Source organism: Babylonia areolata, chromosome 15 (genome assembly GCF_041734735.1).
Source record: "Babylonia areolata isolate BAREFJ2019XMU chromosome 15, ASM4173473v1, whole genome shotgun sequence".
NCBI lineage: Eukaryota > Metazoa > Mollusca > Gastropoda > Neogastropoda > Buccinidae > Babylonia > Babylonia areolata.
This window is the reverse complement of record NC_134890.1, coordinates 26,880,684-26,892,969: the sequence shown is the minus strand read 5'-3', so window position 1 is coordinate 26,892,969 and position 12,286 is coordinate 26,880,684. Positions and strand designations below refer to the sequence as shown.

At 49.2% G+C, this 12,286-nt stretch overlaps 1 non-coding gene across 1 annotated transcript; it reads right to left on the bottom strand.

Annotated features, from left to right (window-relative positions):
* Positions 1-5,299: 5,299 nt before the first annotated feature.
* Positions 5,300-5,372, bottom strand: Trnav-cac (transfer RNA valine (anticodon CAC)). Its single transcript has one exon. It is a non-coding gene; the product is annotated as a tRNA-Val (tRNA).
* Positions 5,373-12,286: the final 6,914 nt, after the last annotated feature.

Genomic DNA, 12,286 nt, shown 5'->3' with positions numbered 1-12,286 from the left:
TAGTGCATATACACAAGCTGGAGAATACTTGTACAGGTGTACATTTTGATATATTTACTGTGGATGTATCATGCTTTGAAATTCGTACAGAAACAGAATGCATGTATACAGTACAGTTCTTTACAGCATTAATGAACAGACACAGGCATACACAAATACTATCAAGGATGGGTTGTTTATCTTCGTACATTAAGAAATAAACATGAATAGATTTCTTGATCGAAAGATATCAGCAATCGTGACTGAAAACACGAACATGCCTATTTTCCGACATATTATGAAGGCCTGTCGTACACAAGGCCTGACTAAGCGTGTTGGGTTACGCTGCTGGTCAGGCATCTGCTTGGCGGATGTGGTGTAGCGTATATGGATTTGACCGAACGCAGTGACGCCTCCTTGAGCTACTGATACTGATACCGTAGTTCATATATCTTTCTTCTGTATCAAAACTATACGTACAGGCCAGCTTAACTAAGAACGTGTTTCCTTCCCCACTTAAAAAAAACTGTTCCCTTCTTAAACATTAACAGCTTCTGACAGTGGATTCCCGATAGCTCAGTGACAATCTCTCGGCTCGTGCACAAAAAAAAAAAAGATGGCCTCTTTCATGATCTGGCCTTTGATGTCGCGCAGTGACGGGCCCGCGTGTGAAGTCAGCCGTCTCAACAATTTTTCTGGCAGCTTAAAGGTTACAAAAAGAGGAGAGAGGGGTTACGGCCCATTACCCTACGACGGCTACTATTTCCCTAATGCTCTTTGGCCCTCCGTTTTGCTGAATCGTTCACGCGCGGTTGGGAGAAGAACGGCGGGCCGTATGGTTGTAAGAAAACTGGCGATCAGAACAAGATGTCAACTGTCAACAATCGCGTGTAACGTCCCATGAAGAAAATAGGGGCTTTTTTTTTTATATAAAGCGGACGTGTTTCCCCCCTCATCATATGTATTGGGCTGCCGATATTCTGATTCAGATACCAGTGTCATTATTGACTGTCAGTCTTTAAAAAAAAAAAAAGAAGAAGAAGAAAAAAAAAAGAAGGGATGGTGTGTGTGTGTGTGTGTGTGTGTGTGTGTGTGTGTGTGTGTGTGTGTGTGTGTGTGTGTGTGTGTGTGTGTGTGTGTGTGTGTGTGTGTGTGTGTGTGTGTGTGTGTGTGACGTAAGTTTACCACAGAGTGTTCGGAAGATCGATTAACAACTGTACTTCAGCTTAGTATCGCTTTGCAAAAAACTCTGTTGATCTGACAGGAGACACACCCTGGGTCTATATTTAGGGTGTCAGTGTTTTGGAGGGTTTGTGGGTTTGTGGTAAGATGAAAAATTAAGTCTTCTTTTTCCTTCTGGTATGGAAAAAAAAGTGGGGGGGTGGCGGGGAAGGGGGGGGGGGGGGGGGGGGGGGGGGGGGGGGGGGGGGGGGGGGGGGGGCGTGTATGCGTGAAGAACAGAGGCGTGCTTAAACTTCAGGCGGGTCTCCAAAGTGAAATAATGGGACTCATCACCACAGTAGTGACACACCTGCCTTCATCTTGTGTGGACCACCTTTAAGGGGCGCAGGGACACGTGGTGTTGCTAATGGGCTTTCTGCTATGACGCAGTCCTTTTTCTTTCTTTTTTAATTTTTATTTTCATTTTTGTCTTTTTCTTCTTCTTTTTTACGAGAACACCCTACATCACCCTCTCCCCCCCTCAGCCAACGCCTCTTTCCCACATGTAATATGCAGCTTCTGTTCAAACGTGTGTGTGTGTGTTTGTGTGTGTGTGTGTGTGTGTGTGTGTGTGTGTCTGTGTGTGCGTGTGTGTGTGTGTGTGTGTGTGAGAGAGAGAGAGAGAGAGAGATAGAGTGTCAGTGTGTGTGCAGTGCGTGCATGTGTGAGTATGCACAAGTTTTTATATTGATATGCACTTGTATGTATACTAATTTCTACTGTATCTGTGTTTGTGTATGATTTTCGATTTATGTTCGTACCTTGTTATGAACTATCTCCCCCCCCCCACCCCCACATACCCAGCAATATTCCTTGTGACCCCGGTACACTTGGTAATAAAGAGATATTCTATTCTATTCTATTCTATTCTATTCTGTTCTATTCTATACCACCGGCTTTCATTCCCGTGAGTAAAGGGCCATGTTCAGTGGAACACACTCATTCGAAAATGTTCTTTCTTTTATTAATTTCAAGCTTTTTATCTTATTATTATTTTAGTGTGTGTGTGTATGTGTGTGTGTATGTGCGTGTGTGTGTGTGTGTGTGTGTGTGTGTGTGTGTGTGTGTGTGTGTGTGTGTGTGTGTGTGTGTGTGTGTGTGTGTGTGTGTGTGTGTGTGTGTGTGTGTGTGTGTGTGTGTGTGTGAAAGGAAAGAAAGGTTACGGCCCATTACCCTTGTGACGACAACAGGTAAAGATTACCCCTAATGCCTTCTGACTCGCCTTGCTGTGTGCTTTGCTGTGAGATTCTCCCTAATGCCTTCTGACTCGCCTTGCTGTGTGCTTTGTTTAGAGATTCTCCCTAATGCCTTCTGACTCGCCTTGTGTGCTTTGTTGAGAGATTCCCCCTAATGTCTTCTGACTCGCCTTGTGTGCTTTGCTGAGAGATTCCCCCTAATGTCTTCTGACTCGCCTTGTGTGCTTTGTTGAGAGATTCCCCCTAATGTCTTCTGACTCGCCTTGTGTGCTTTGCTGAGAGATTCCCCCTAATGTCTTCTGACTCGCCTTGTGTGCTTTGCTGAGAGATTCCCCCTAATGTCTTCTGACTCGCCTTGTGTGCTTTGCTGAGAGATTCCCCCTAATGCATTCTGACTCACCTTGCTGTAGGCTTTGCTGAGAGATCCCCCTAATGTCTTCTGACTCACCTTGCTGTGTGCTTTGTTGAGAGATTCCCCGTAAAGCCTTTTGACTCGCCTTGCTGTATGCTTTGCTGAGAGATTCCCCTAATGCCTTCTGACTCGCCTTGCTGTGTGCTTTGCTGAGAGATTCCTCCTAAGAGATTCCCCCTAATGCCTTCTGACTCGCCTTGCTGTGTGCGTTGCTGAGAGATCCCCCTAATGCCTTCTGATTTGCCTTGCTGTAGGCTTTGCTGAGAGATTCCCCCTAATGCCTTCTGACTTGCCTTGCTGTAGGCTTTGCTGAGAGATTCCCCCTAAGATGTTCCCCCTAATGCCTTCTGACTTGCCTTGCTGTAGGCTTTGCTGAGAGATTCCCCCTAAGAGATTCCCCCTTATGCCTTCTGACTCGCCTTGCTGTGTGCTTTGCTGAGAGATTCCCCCTAAGAGATTTCCCCTAAGAGATTCCCCCTAATGCCTTTTGATTTGCCTTGCTGTGGGCTCTGCTGCTCGCGTTGTGCTGGGGAGAGGAGCCAGGCTGCTGTGCCTTCAGGTTGTCAAGACCAAGTCGTCACACAGACACATACACACACACACACACACACACACACACACACACATACACACAATATTATACAGACTACGACTGGATGCCATAAAAACAAAATATACTTCTAATGTGACTTGCATTTGCGGCAATGAAATTACTCCCATAAATGTGAACAGTTAAAACCATATTTACCTATGTCATTTGCAAAGTCTACAATTCCATCTGCTTCCATTAAAAATGTCTTACATGATAATCATCATGTGTTTGAAATAGTTCAGAGTTTGATTTGGAGCCGTTTGTTGTGATTCTACTGGTTGACTAGTTAGTTTATTTTGTATCGTTTAGAAAATATCGGCGAGTGTAAGATTCGAACCAGAGCGCTCAGATTCTCTCATTTCCAAGGCGGACGCGTTATCTCTAGGCCAACACTCCAATAATGGATCGATTCTCACACTTGCCAGTATCTTTTCTTTTTTTTTTTTTTTGAAACGGAAATATTTGCTTTCTTCATAGGGGGCACAACTGCAGACCGCTGATGCAATACAATTGGTCACGCAAGGGGGGAGATCATCTGTTCAAGGGTTTGCCTGGTTTGCCAGTATCTTCTCCACCTCCACTAAATCTTGAGTGGTGGTCTGGACGCTGGTCTTCATGTTGAGGCGATAAACCGAAGTACAAATGGCATGTAAAATAACCCTCGGCAATAAAATTGTTCTCCTTGATAAATTTCTGTTTGAAAATTCCACTTTAACTCACTCAGTACGGCCAATCCTCTCTTCTCCTCTACACAGACCCCTCGGATGTCCAGTGGGTGTCTGAATGACCCAACCTTTAGCTTCCGTCGTCAGAATTGTGGTATCCTTTGTCAACATTCACCTCTTCAGTATAAGAGCCTTCCACTTGCAATATTTCGTGGGAGTCTACAGGTACAGCTTGGCGTCATTATTGAGCGAATTGTAAACGAGGCCAAGCGCATTCAATGAGAAGTTTCAGTTTCAGTTTCAGTAGCTCAACGAGGCGTCACTGCGTTCGGACAAATCCATACACGCTACACCACATCTGCCAAGCAGATGCCTGACCAGCAGCGTAACCCAACGCGCTTAGTTAGGCCTTGAGAAAAAAAAAGTGAATAAATTATAGATAAGCTTACATAAATAAATAAATAATAATTATGATATAAAAAGTAGCAGTAATGAAAATAATAATAAAATAATAATAAAAAATAATAATCATAATAATAAATAAATAAATAAATAAATAAATAAATAAATAAATAAATAAATAAATAAATAAGACAACAATGATGATAAATAAGCAAATAAATGTAAAACATGAAGACACACATTCACACATACACCCACACATGCATAACAGATATGCACCAAACACGCAGTTTCAAAGATATGAAAGCACAGTCAAATACATATAAACGTACATGAGCTCCAACACACACACACACACACACACACACACACACACAATGATAAATAGTAAACAGCAATAGCAACCCTTCGCTCTGTAGAGGAACGCAACTTCAGACTAATCAAAAAGACGCTAGGGGCGGGTTTTTTTTTTTTGTGTGTTTTTTTTTTTTCCAAATAATTAAATGATAAAACGGTCACTTTTTCCTCATTAGATGTACATAATTTCAAGCCAGCGATAACTAGCAATCAACAATACTTTCGCTTGCAGACTGACACGACTTACAAATATTATTACCTCATTGATCAAAACCCACGCTAGAAACGAGCCATCATATTATGCAGAATACGCGATCACTGACCCTTACACACAGTTTCAGTTTCAGTTTCAGTAGCTCAAGGAGGCGTCACTGCGTTCGGAGAAATCCATATACGCTACACCACATCTGCCAAGCAGATGCCTGACCAGCAGCAGTAACTCAACGCGTTTAGTCAGGCCTTGAGAAAAAAAAAATGGTTCGGCTGGGGGTCGAACCCAGGACCTTTCGCGTGTGAGGCGAGCGTGATAACCACTACACTACCGAACAAATTACGCACACAGTCATGTCCCAATAACATCACACTGCATGGTTCAGTAAATCGGATGTAAACTTGTTTTTCTTTTTTTTTTTCTTTTTTTCTTTTTTTTTTTTAATCCAGTTGTCATTGATCGTTGTGGTGTTGGCAGGTGTTTTTTTGTTTTTTTGTTGTTGTTTTTTGTTTGTTGTTGTTGTTTTTTGGTAGGAACCAATGATACCGTACGGGCTGTGGTCATTGGCTGTTGAACAGGGCAGCAGTTCACCCGTGAACGTCACACACACACACACACACACACACACACAGAGACATCAGATCGCATGACATTCAACTGGTTGGGTTTTCCTTCGCTGCAACAACCCCCCACATCCTCACCCCCCACCTACCCACCCACCCACCACCACCAGCCAACCCATCCCCCCTTCCCCCCACGCCCTTTTTTTTTTTTTTTTTTTTTTGTCCAACCGAAATGACAAATGACAGGAACCCCGATCATTAAGACGAGGAGGTGAATGACGGCACCACACCAAGCATGAAAGTCGTGCCTTTTGTCAGCTTGACAACATCCTGCTGCTGCTTTGTGGAGGATCAACCGAGCACAACCCGTGCATTTTTTTTTTTTTTTTTTTTTAATGATTTTTTTTTTTAAATCTTGTGATTGGCGGTTATGTGAGTGGGAGGTGGGTGGGGAGGAGTGGGAGGTGGGTGGGGAGGAGTGGGAGGTGGGAGGAGTGGGAGGTGGGTGGGAGGAGTGGGATGAGTGGGAGGTGGGTGGGGAGGAGTGGGAGGTGGGTGGAGAGGAGTGGGAGGTGGGAGGAGTGGGAGGTGGGTGGGGAGATGGGAGGGGGTGGGGAAAAGTGGGGTGGGGAGAAGGGGGAAGGTGGGTGGGGGGTGGGTGGGGGGGGAGGGGGAGGGGGCGGGAAAGGGGTGGGGGGGTGGGAAAGGGGGGGTATTTGGGGAGGGGTGTGGGAAGGGGGGGGGGGGGAGGAAATGGGGGGGTGGGAGGGGGGGATGGGGGGGGGAGGGAAATGGGGGGGTGGGTGGGAGGGGGTGGGTTGGGGGGGGGGGGAGGGGGGGGGGGAGGGGGAAGGGGGGGGGGAGGGTGGGGGTTGGGGGGGGGTTTTTAGGGAGTGGGATGGGTGGGGGGGGGTGGGTTGGGGGGGGTGGGGGGGAGGGGGGTGGGGGGGGAGGGTGTGGGGGGGGGTGGGGGGGGGGGGGATGGGGTGGAGGGGGGGGGGGAGTGGGGGGGGTGGGGGGGGGGTGGGAGGGGGTGGGTGGAGGGTGGGGGGGGTGGGGGTAGGGGGGGGGTGGGGGGGGGGGTGGGGAGGGGGTGGGGGGGGGGGGGGGGGGGGGGGGGGGGGGGGGGGGGGGGGGGGGGGGGGGGGGGGGGGGGGGGGGGGGGGGGGGGGGGGGGGGGGGGGGGGGGGGGGGGGGGGGGGGGGGGGGGGGGGGGGGGGGGGGGGGGGGGGGGGGGGGGGGGGGGGGGGGGGGGGGGGGGGGGGGGGGGGGGGGGGGGGGGGGGGGGGGGGGGGGGGGGGGGGGGGGGGGGGGGGGGGGGGGGGGGGGGGGGGGGGGGGGGGGGGGGGGGGGGGGGGGGGGGGGGGGGGGGGGGGGGGGGGGGGGGGGGGGGGGGGGGGGGGGGGGGGGGGGGGGGGGGGGGGGGGGGGGGGGGGGGGGGGGGGGGGGGGGGGGGGGGGGGGGGGGGGGGTGGGGGGGGGGGGGGGGGGGGGGGGGGGGGGGGGGGGGGGGGGGGGGGGGGGGGGGGGGGGGGGGGGGGGGGGGGGGGGGGGGGGGGGGGGGGGGGGGGGGGGGGGGGGGGGGGGGGGGGGGGGGGGGGGGGGGGGGGGGGGGGGGGGGGGGGGGGGGGGGGGGGGGGGGGGGGGGGGGGGGGGGGGGGGGGGGGGGGGGGGGGGGGGGGGGGGGGGGGGGGGGGGGGGGGGGGGGGGGGGGGGGGGGGGGGGGGGGGGGGGGGGGGGGGGGGGGGGGGGGGGGGGGGGGGGGGGGGGGGGGGGGGGGGGGGGGGGGGGGGGGGGGGGGGGGGGGGGGGGGGGGGGGGGGGGGGGGGGGGGGGGGGGGGGGGGGGGGGGGGGGGGGGGGGGGGGGGGGGGGGGGGGGGGGGGGGGGGGGGGGGGGGGGGGGGGGGGGGGGGGGGGGGGGGGGGGGGGGGGGGGGGGGGGGGGGGGGGGGGGGGGGGGGGGGGGGGGGGGGGGGGGGGGGGGGGGGGGGGGGGGGGGGGGGGGGGGGGGGGGGGGGGGGGGGGGGGGGGGGGGGGGGGGGGGGGGGGGGGGGGGGGGGGGGGGGGGGGGGGGGGGGGGGGGGGGGGGGGGGGGGGGGGGGGGGGGGGGGGGGGGGGGGGGGGGGGGGGGGGGGGGGGGGGGGGGGGGGGGGGGGGGGGGGGGGGGGGGGGGGGGGGGGGGGGGGGGGGGGGGGGGGGGGGGGGGGGGGGGGGGGGGGGGGGGGGGGGGGGGGGGGGGGGGGGGGGGGGGGGGGGGGGGGGGGGGGGGGGGGGGGGGGGGGGGGGGGGGGGGGGGGGGGGGGGGGGGGGGGGGGGGGGGGGGGGGGGGGGGGGGGGGGGGGGGGGGGGGGGGGGGGGGGGGGGGGGGGGGGGGGGGGGGGGGGGGGGGGGGGGTTTTGCAGGGGGTTGGGGTTGAGGGTGGTAAATGGGAACATTTTAACCCCAAATTTTTTTTTCTCTACTTACACTTTTTTTCTGAACGACCCCCGAACCTCGCGGGTTTTTTTTAGTTCCCTATTTATTCTGTCACCCCGGGCTCGCTCTCTGCGGGCCCCCCTGTCTCTGTCGGGCTGGCTGGCGGGCTCAGTGGCTTCCCGTCGTCTTCTCTTTTCTCTCTCTCCTCTCTCGCCCCTCTCCCCTCTCTCTTTTCCCCCCCCCCCTCTCCCCCCCCTCCCTCTCCTCTCGCTCTCTCTCTCCACCAAGAAACACATCAGTAACGGCCCCAGGGGTTTTACACTTTAAAAAAATTGTTTGAAAAAATACAGCGTGGGAATGTAAAGGGGAGGGTTTAGTAGTTTGGGCTAAACTATAGGGGCCTCCAATTTCAGGGGAAAAAATTATATTTAATGAGAAACTGAAAAACGGAAAGCCTGGCCGGTAGTAAAAATTGGGAAAGGGATAAAAATTTAAATGACCATGTTATACAGTTTTTGTTAAATTATTTTAAAACACTATTTGCAAGGGTACTTTTCCCCAAAACTGGGCAAATCATTTTTTTTACCCTTTTAAAAAAAGGGAAGTCAACAATCCAAATAACATAAGGGGGATTGTCTTTTGTGGGTATAAGTACAAAAGGGTTTTTACAATATAAATAAAAGAATTTCAAATGGTACAAGAAAATGACATTTCCGGGGAAACCCCCAAGCTGCTTTAAAAAAAAGGGAATTCAACAAAAATCATATGTTTTTCCTTTTGGGGACTAACAAAAACAATTTTTTTAATAATCGTAAACTTTATGTACCTTTATTTTTTTCGAGAAAGCCTTGCGATTTCCCTAAACAACATCTGTATGGGCCCAAATTGTTGGGAAAAAAGGAAAAAAGGGAAAATTTTATAAGTGTATTTGGGGTATTTATAACCGGAAAAATTAATTAATGTGGGGCAAAAGTTTTACAGATTATATAGCCCGTACAGCAGAAAAAAAAGGTATTTGCATCCCCGGGGTTTTTCCCCCTTTTCATAATTTAAATGGGCCCTTATGTTAAAAAACGGGAAAACCAAAGGTGCCAAATTTTTTTTTGGGTGCTTTTTAATATTTATCTTTTATTAGCAATGACGTTTTACTTTTGTCAAAACGATTGTTGGGCCCACAAAACTCAGCGAATAACTGACAACGTCACAAGTTCCCTTTAACTGAAAGTCAACATGTGTAAGAGGAAATTTATTTTTTTAAAAAGGGGGGGGTTTTGGGTTTACGGAAAGATGGTTTTTTGATGGGGATTACAATGCCCTTTTCAATGTTTATAAATATTTGGGGGTAAAATTTTCTACAAATTTTTGGGTTTGGTTCGGGTTGTTTAAAAATCCGACAGGGGCCAAAAAAGTCTTATTTTTGTTTAAAAAAGATTACTTCGTTTAAAAAACACTTCCACAATTTTTTTTGAAAATTTTTTATGCCAAGGGGACAACCCTCAGGCCCAAAATGGGTTTTTAAATTTTGGGGGCGGGATTAAAACCGCGTTGGGAAAGGGGAAATTGGCATTTGGGTTTTCGTTAAAAAATTTCTAGCAATCTGCGTACACCAATGATCTTGGGTTTTTGGGGAAACAAAAAGACACCCCATATATATTAACTCTGCTATACATTTACGTTATTTGGGTTTTAATTGGTTTCAAATGGGAAAATTAAAAATAAACCCTTTTAAGCTTACAAAAGGGTTTTAAAAGAGGGGAATATTTGGGGGAAAAAGAAAATTTGGGGGCCAAGATTCTTTTGTTTACTTTAAAAGGGGTTTTGGGGATGGTTTTGGGGGAATCAGGGTTGGTAGGTTTAAAAAACATTTTGTAAACTTTTCCCCGGGAACGCGGATTGGGTTGAATGGCGGAAGGAATTACCATATTCAAAACAGGAAAAATTTTGCTTTTATAGAACTTTTGGCTTCGCATGATTTTAAAAAATACTTGGGGTTTTTAACAGGGGCTTTATTTGAATTTGGAACAACAAGATTTTTGGGTTTGGCGTGGCAGACTTAGCTCACATTACTATAATACAAATTTTACGGGCAATGATTTTAAATTTTCCCCCCAAAGTAAAAAAACAAAAAAACGGGTACAATTTGTTTTTCGTTTCCAGCTCCTTTTTAAATTGAGAAAAATATATACCACCTAAAAACGACAGCCCGGTTAAACAAAATGAGTTTATTATTGGGGGTCCACAGACATGCTGAATATGGAAAACTGGCACTGTTTTTACACCAGGGAAATTTTAAATTTTTGGGGTAAACGGACTCTTGATCGGGACTTTTTGGGACGGGGTTTTTAAAATTTTGGAGGGATTATGGGGGTTAATATTTTCAATTTTGGTTTTTTATTTCTTTTATTTTCACTTACCCCCCCCAAAGGGGCCTACCGATTAATGAATAAATAATCCCGAATCTGAAACAATCTTCCCCTCCTTCTCTCATCTGGTTTTTAAACATTCAGACGGGGAAAGATTTTGATGTCTTGATTTTTTTTAAAAAGGTTTTTTTCCCTGGGTTTTTATAACCGCGTAATTTAATGTTTTTTTAAAAGATGTGACTTCATCAAGTTTTTGGGGTCTTTTAAAAATTATTTTTTTGGAACAGTAAATTTTTTTTTTTGTTTTTTTTTGTTTTTTTTCGAGCCGGGCTAACGTGTTGGGTTTCGCTCGGTCAGGGATCTGCTTGGGAGATGGGTTTGCGGATAGGGTTTGTCCCCAAAACCCGGGACGCCTCCCTTTACTAAATGAAACGAAACGTATGTGGGTTTTTTCCCACGGGGGGGGATATTCCTATACTTTTAAAAATTTATTCCCTATACCCTTTTCCCTTTCCGTATCTCCCTCGTCCCCCTTTTCCTGATAAACCCCCCCCCCCCCCCCACTCCCTTTCCCCCCACAAACCCCCCACCACACTAAAACTACGACTAAAATACACACCAACACAACACATCCTTTTCCCTCATTTCCCCCGGTTCTGTCATCTCACACACACTGGACCAGGTAGAAAGCATGGCGTCTTTGATTCGGTGTCTCTGTACAAAGCAGTACATATTCAGATGATACACAGGTGAAGAAAAGGCTTTTGAAAAGGCCCAGCATGTAGTAGTGAGTGACGCCCACAACCCATTGCAGGTGAAAAACTATTGGGGTCAAATACCTCGTAAACGCCCAGCCAGCACGTTGAGAGAGAGAGAGAGAGAGAGAGAGAGAGAGACAGAGACAGAGAGACAGAGAGAGAGAGAGAGCTAAAAAAACCAAAAAAAACCCACAAAAAAAACACACACACAAAAAAACACAAACAAACAAACAAACAAAAAACAAAAAAAAAACCAAAAAAAAAAACAAACCGAATAAGAAGAAGAAAAAAAATCATGAACTAATGTTAATTCAGTTTGCTGTGTGTGTGATTGTGTCTCTGTACAAAGCAGTACATATTCAGATGACACAGTTTCAGTTTCGGTTTCAGTTTCAATAGCTGAAAGAGGCGTCACTGCGTTCGGACAAATCCATATACGCTACACCACATCTGCCAAGCAGATGCCTGACCAGCAGCGTAACCCAACGCGCTTTAGTCAAGCCTTGAGGAAAAAAAAGAGTAAATAAATAATAGATAAATACATGAAAAAAAGAACTACTACTACTACTACTACTACTAATAATAATATGTATAATGCGCACAAATTTGATGAAATCAACTATAAGCGTACACGAATAAATAAATAAATAAATAATCATTAAAAAAAATATGATAATAATAATAATAATAATAATAATAATAATAATGATAATAATAATAATAATAATAATAATAATAATAGTAAGATGATACAGAGGTGAAGAACAGAAGGCCTTTGTGACTCAGAGGAGTGTCATTAGAGAACTGGACCAGGTGAGAGCATGGCGTTATCCCAACACACAGTGTCTTTGATTCGGTAGCTAGTGTTATGTTCTTACATCCACTCTCCTCTCTCTCTCTTTCTCTCTCTCTCTCTGTCTGTCTGTCTGTCTGTCTGTCTCTCTGTCTCTCAAAAACACAAAAATTAGCGCGCGTGCACACACACACACACACACACACACACACACACACACACACACAGAGAGAGAGAGAGAGAGAGAGAGAGAGAGAGAGTGGAGTGGGAGGGTGGTGCACAGGGGAAGGAGACTTTCGCGCAGAATCACATTCTTCACTCCTGTGAACATTTTCCTTCCGACATCACCAGTCTAAAGAGA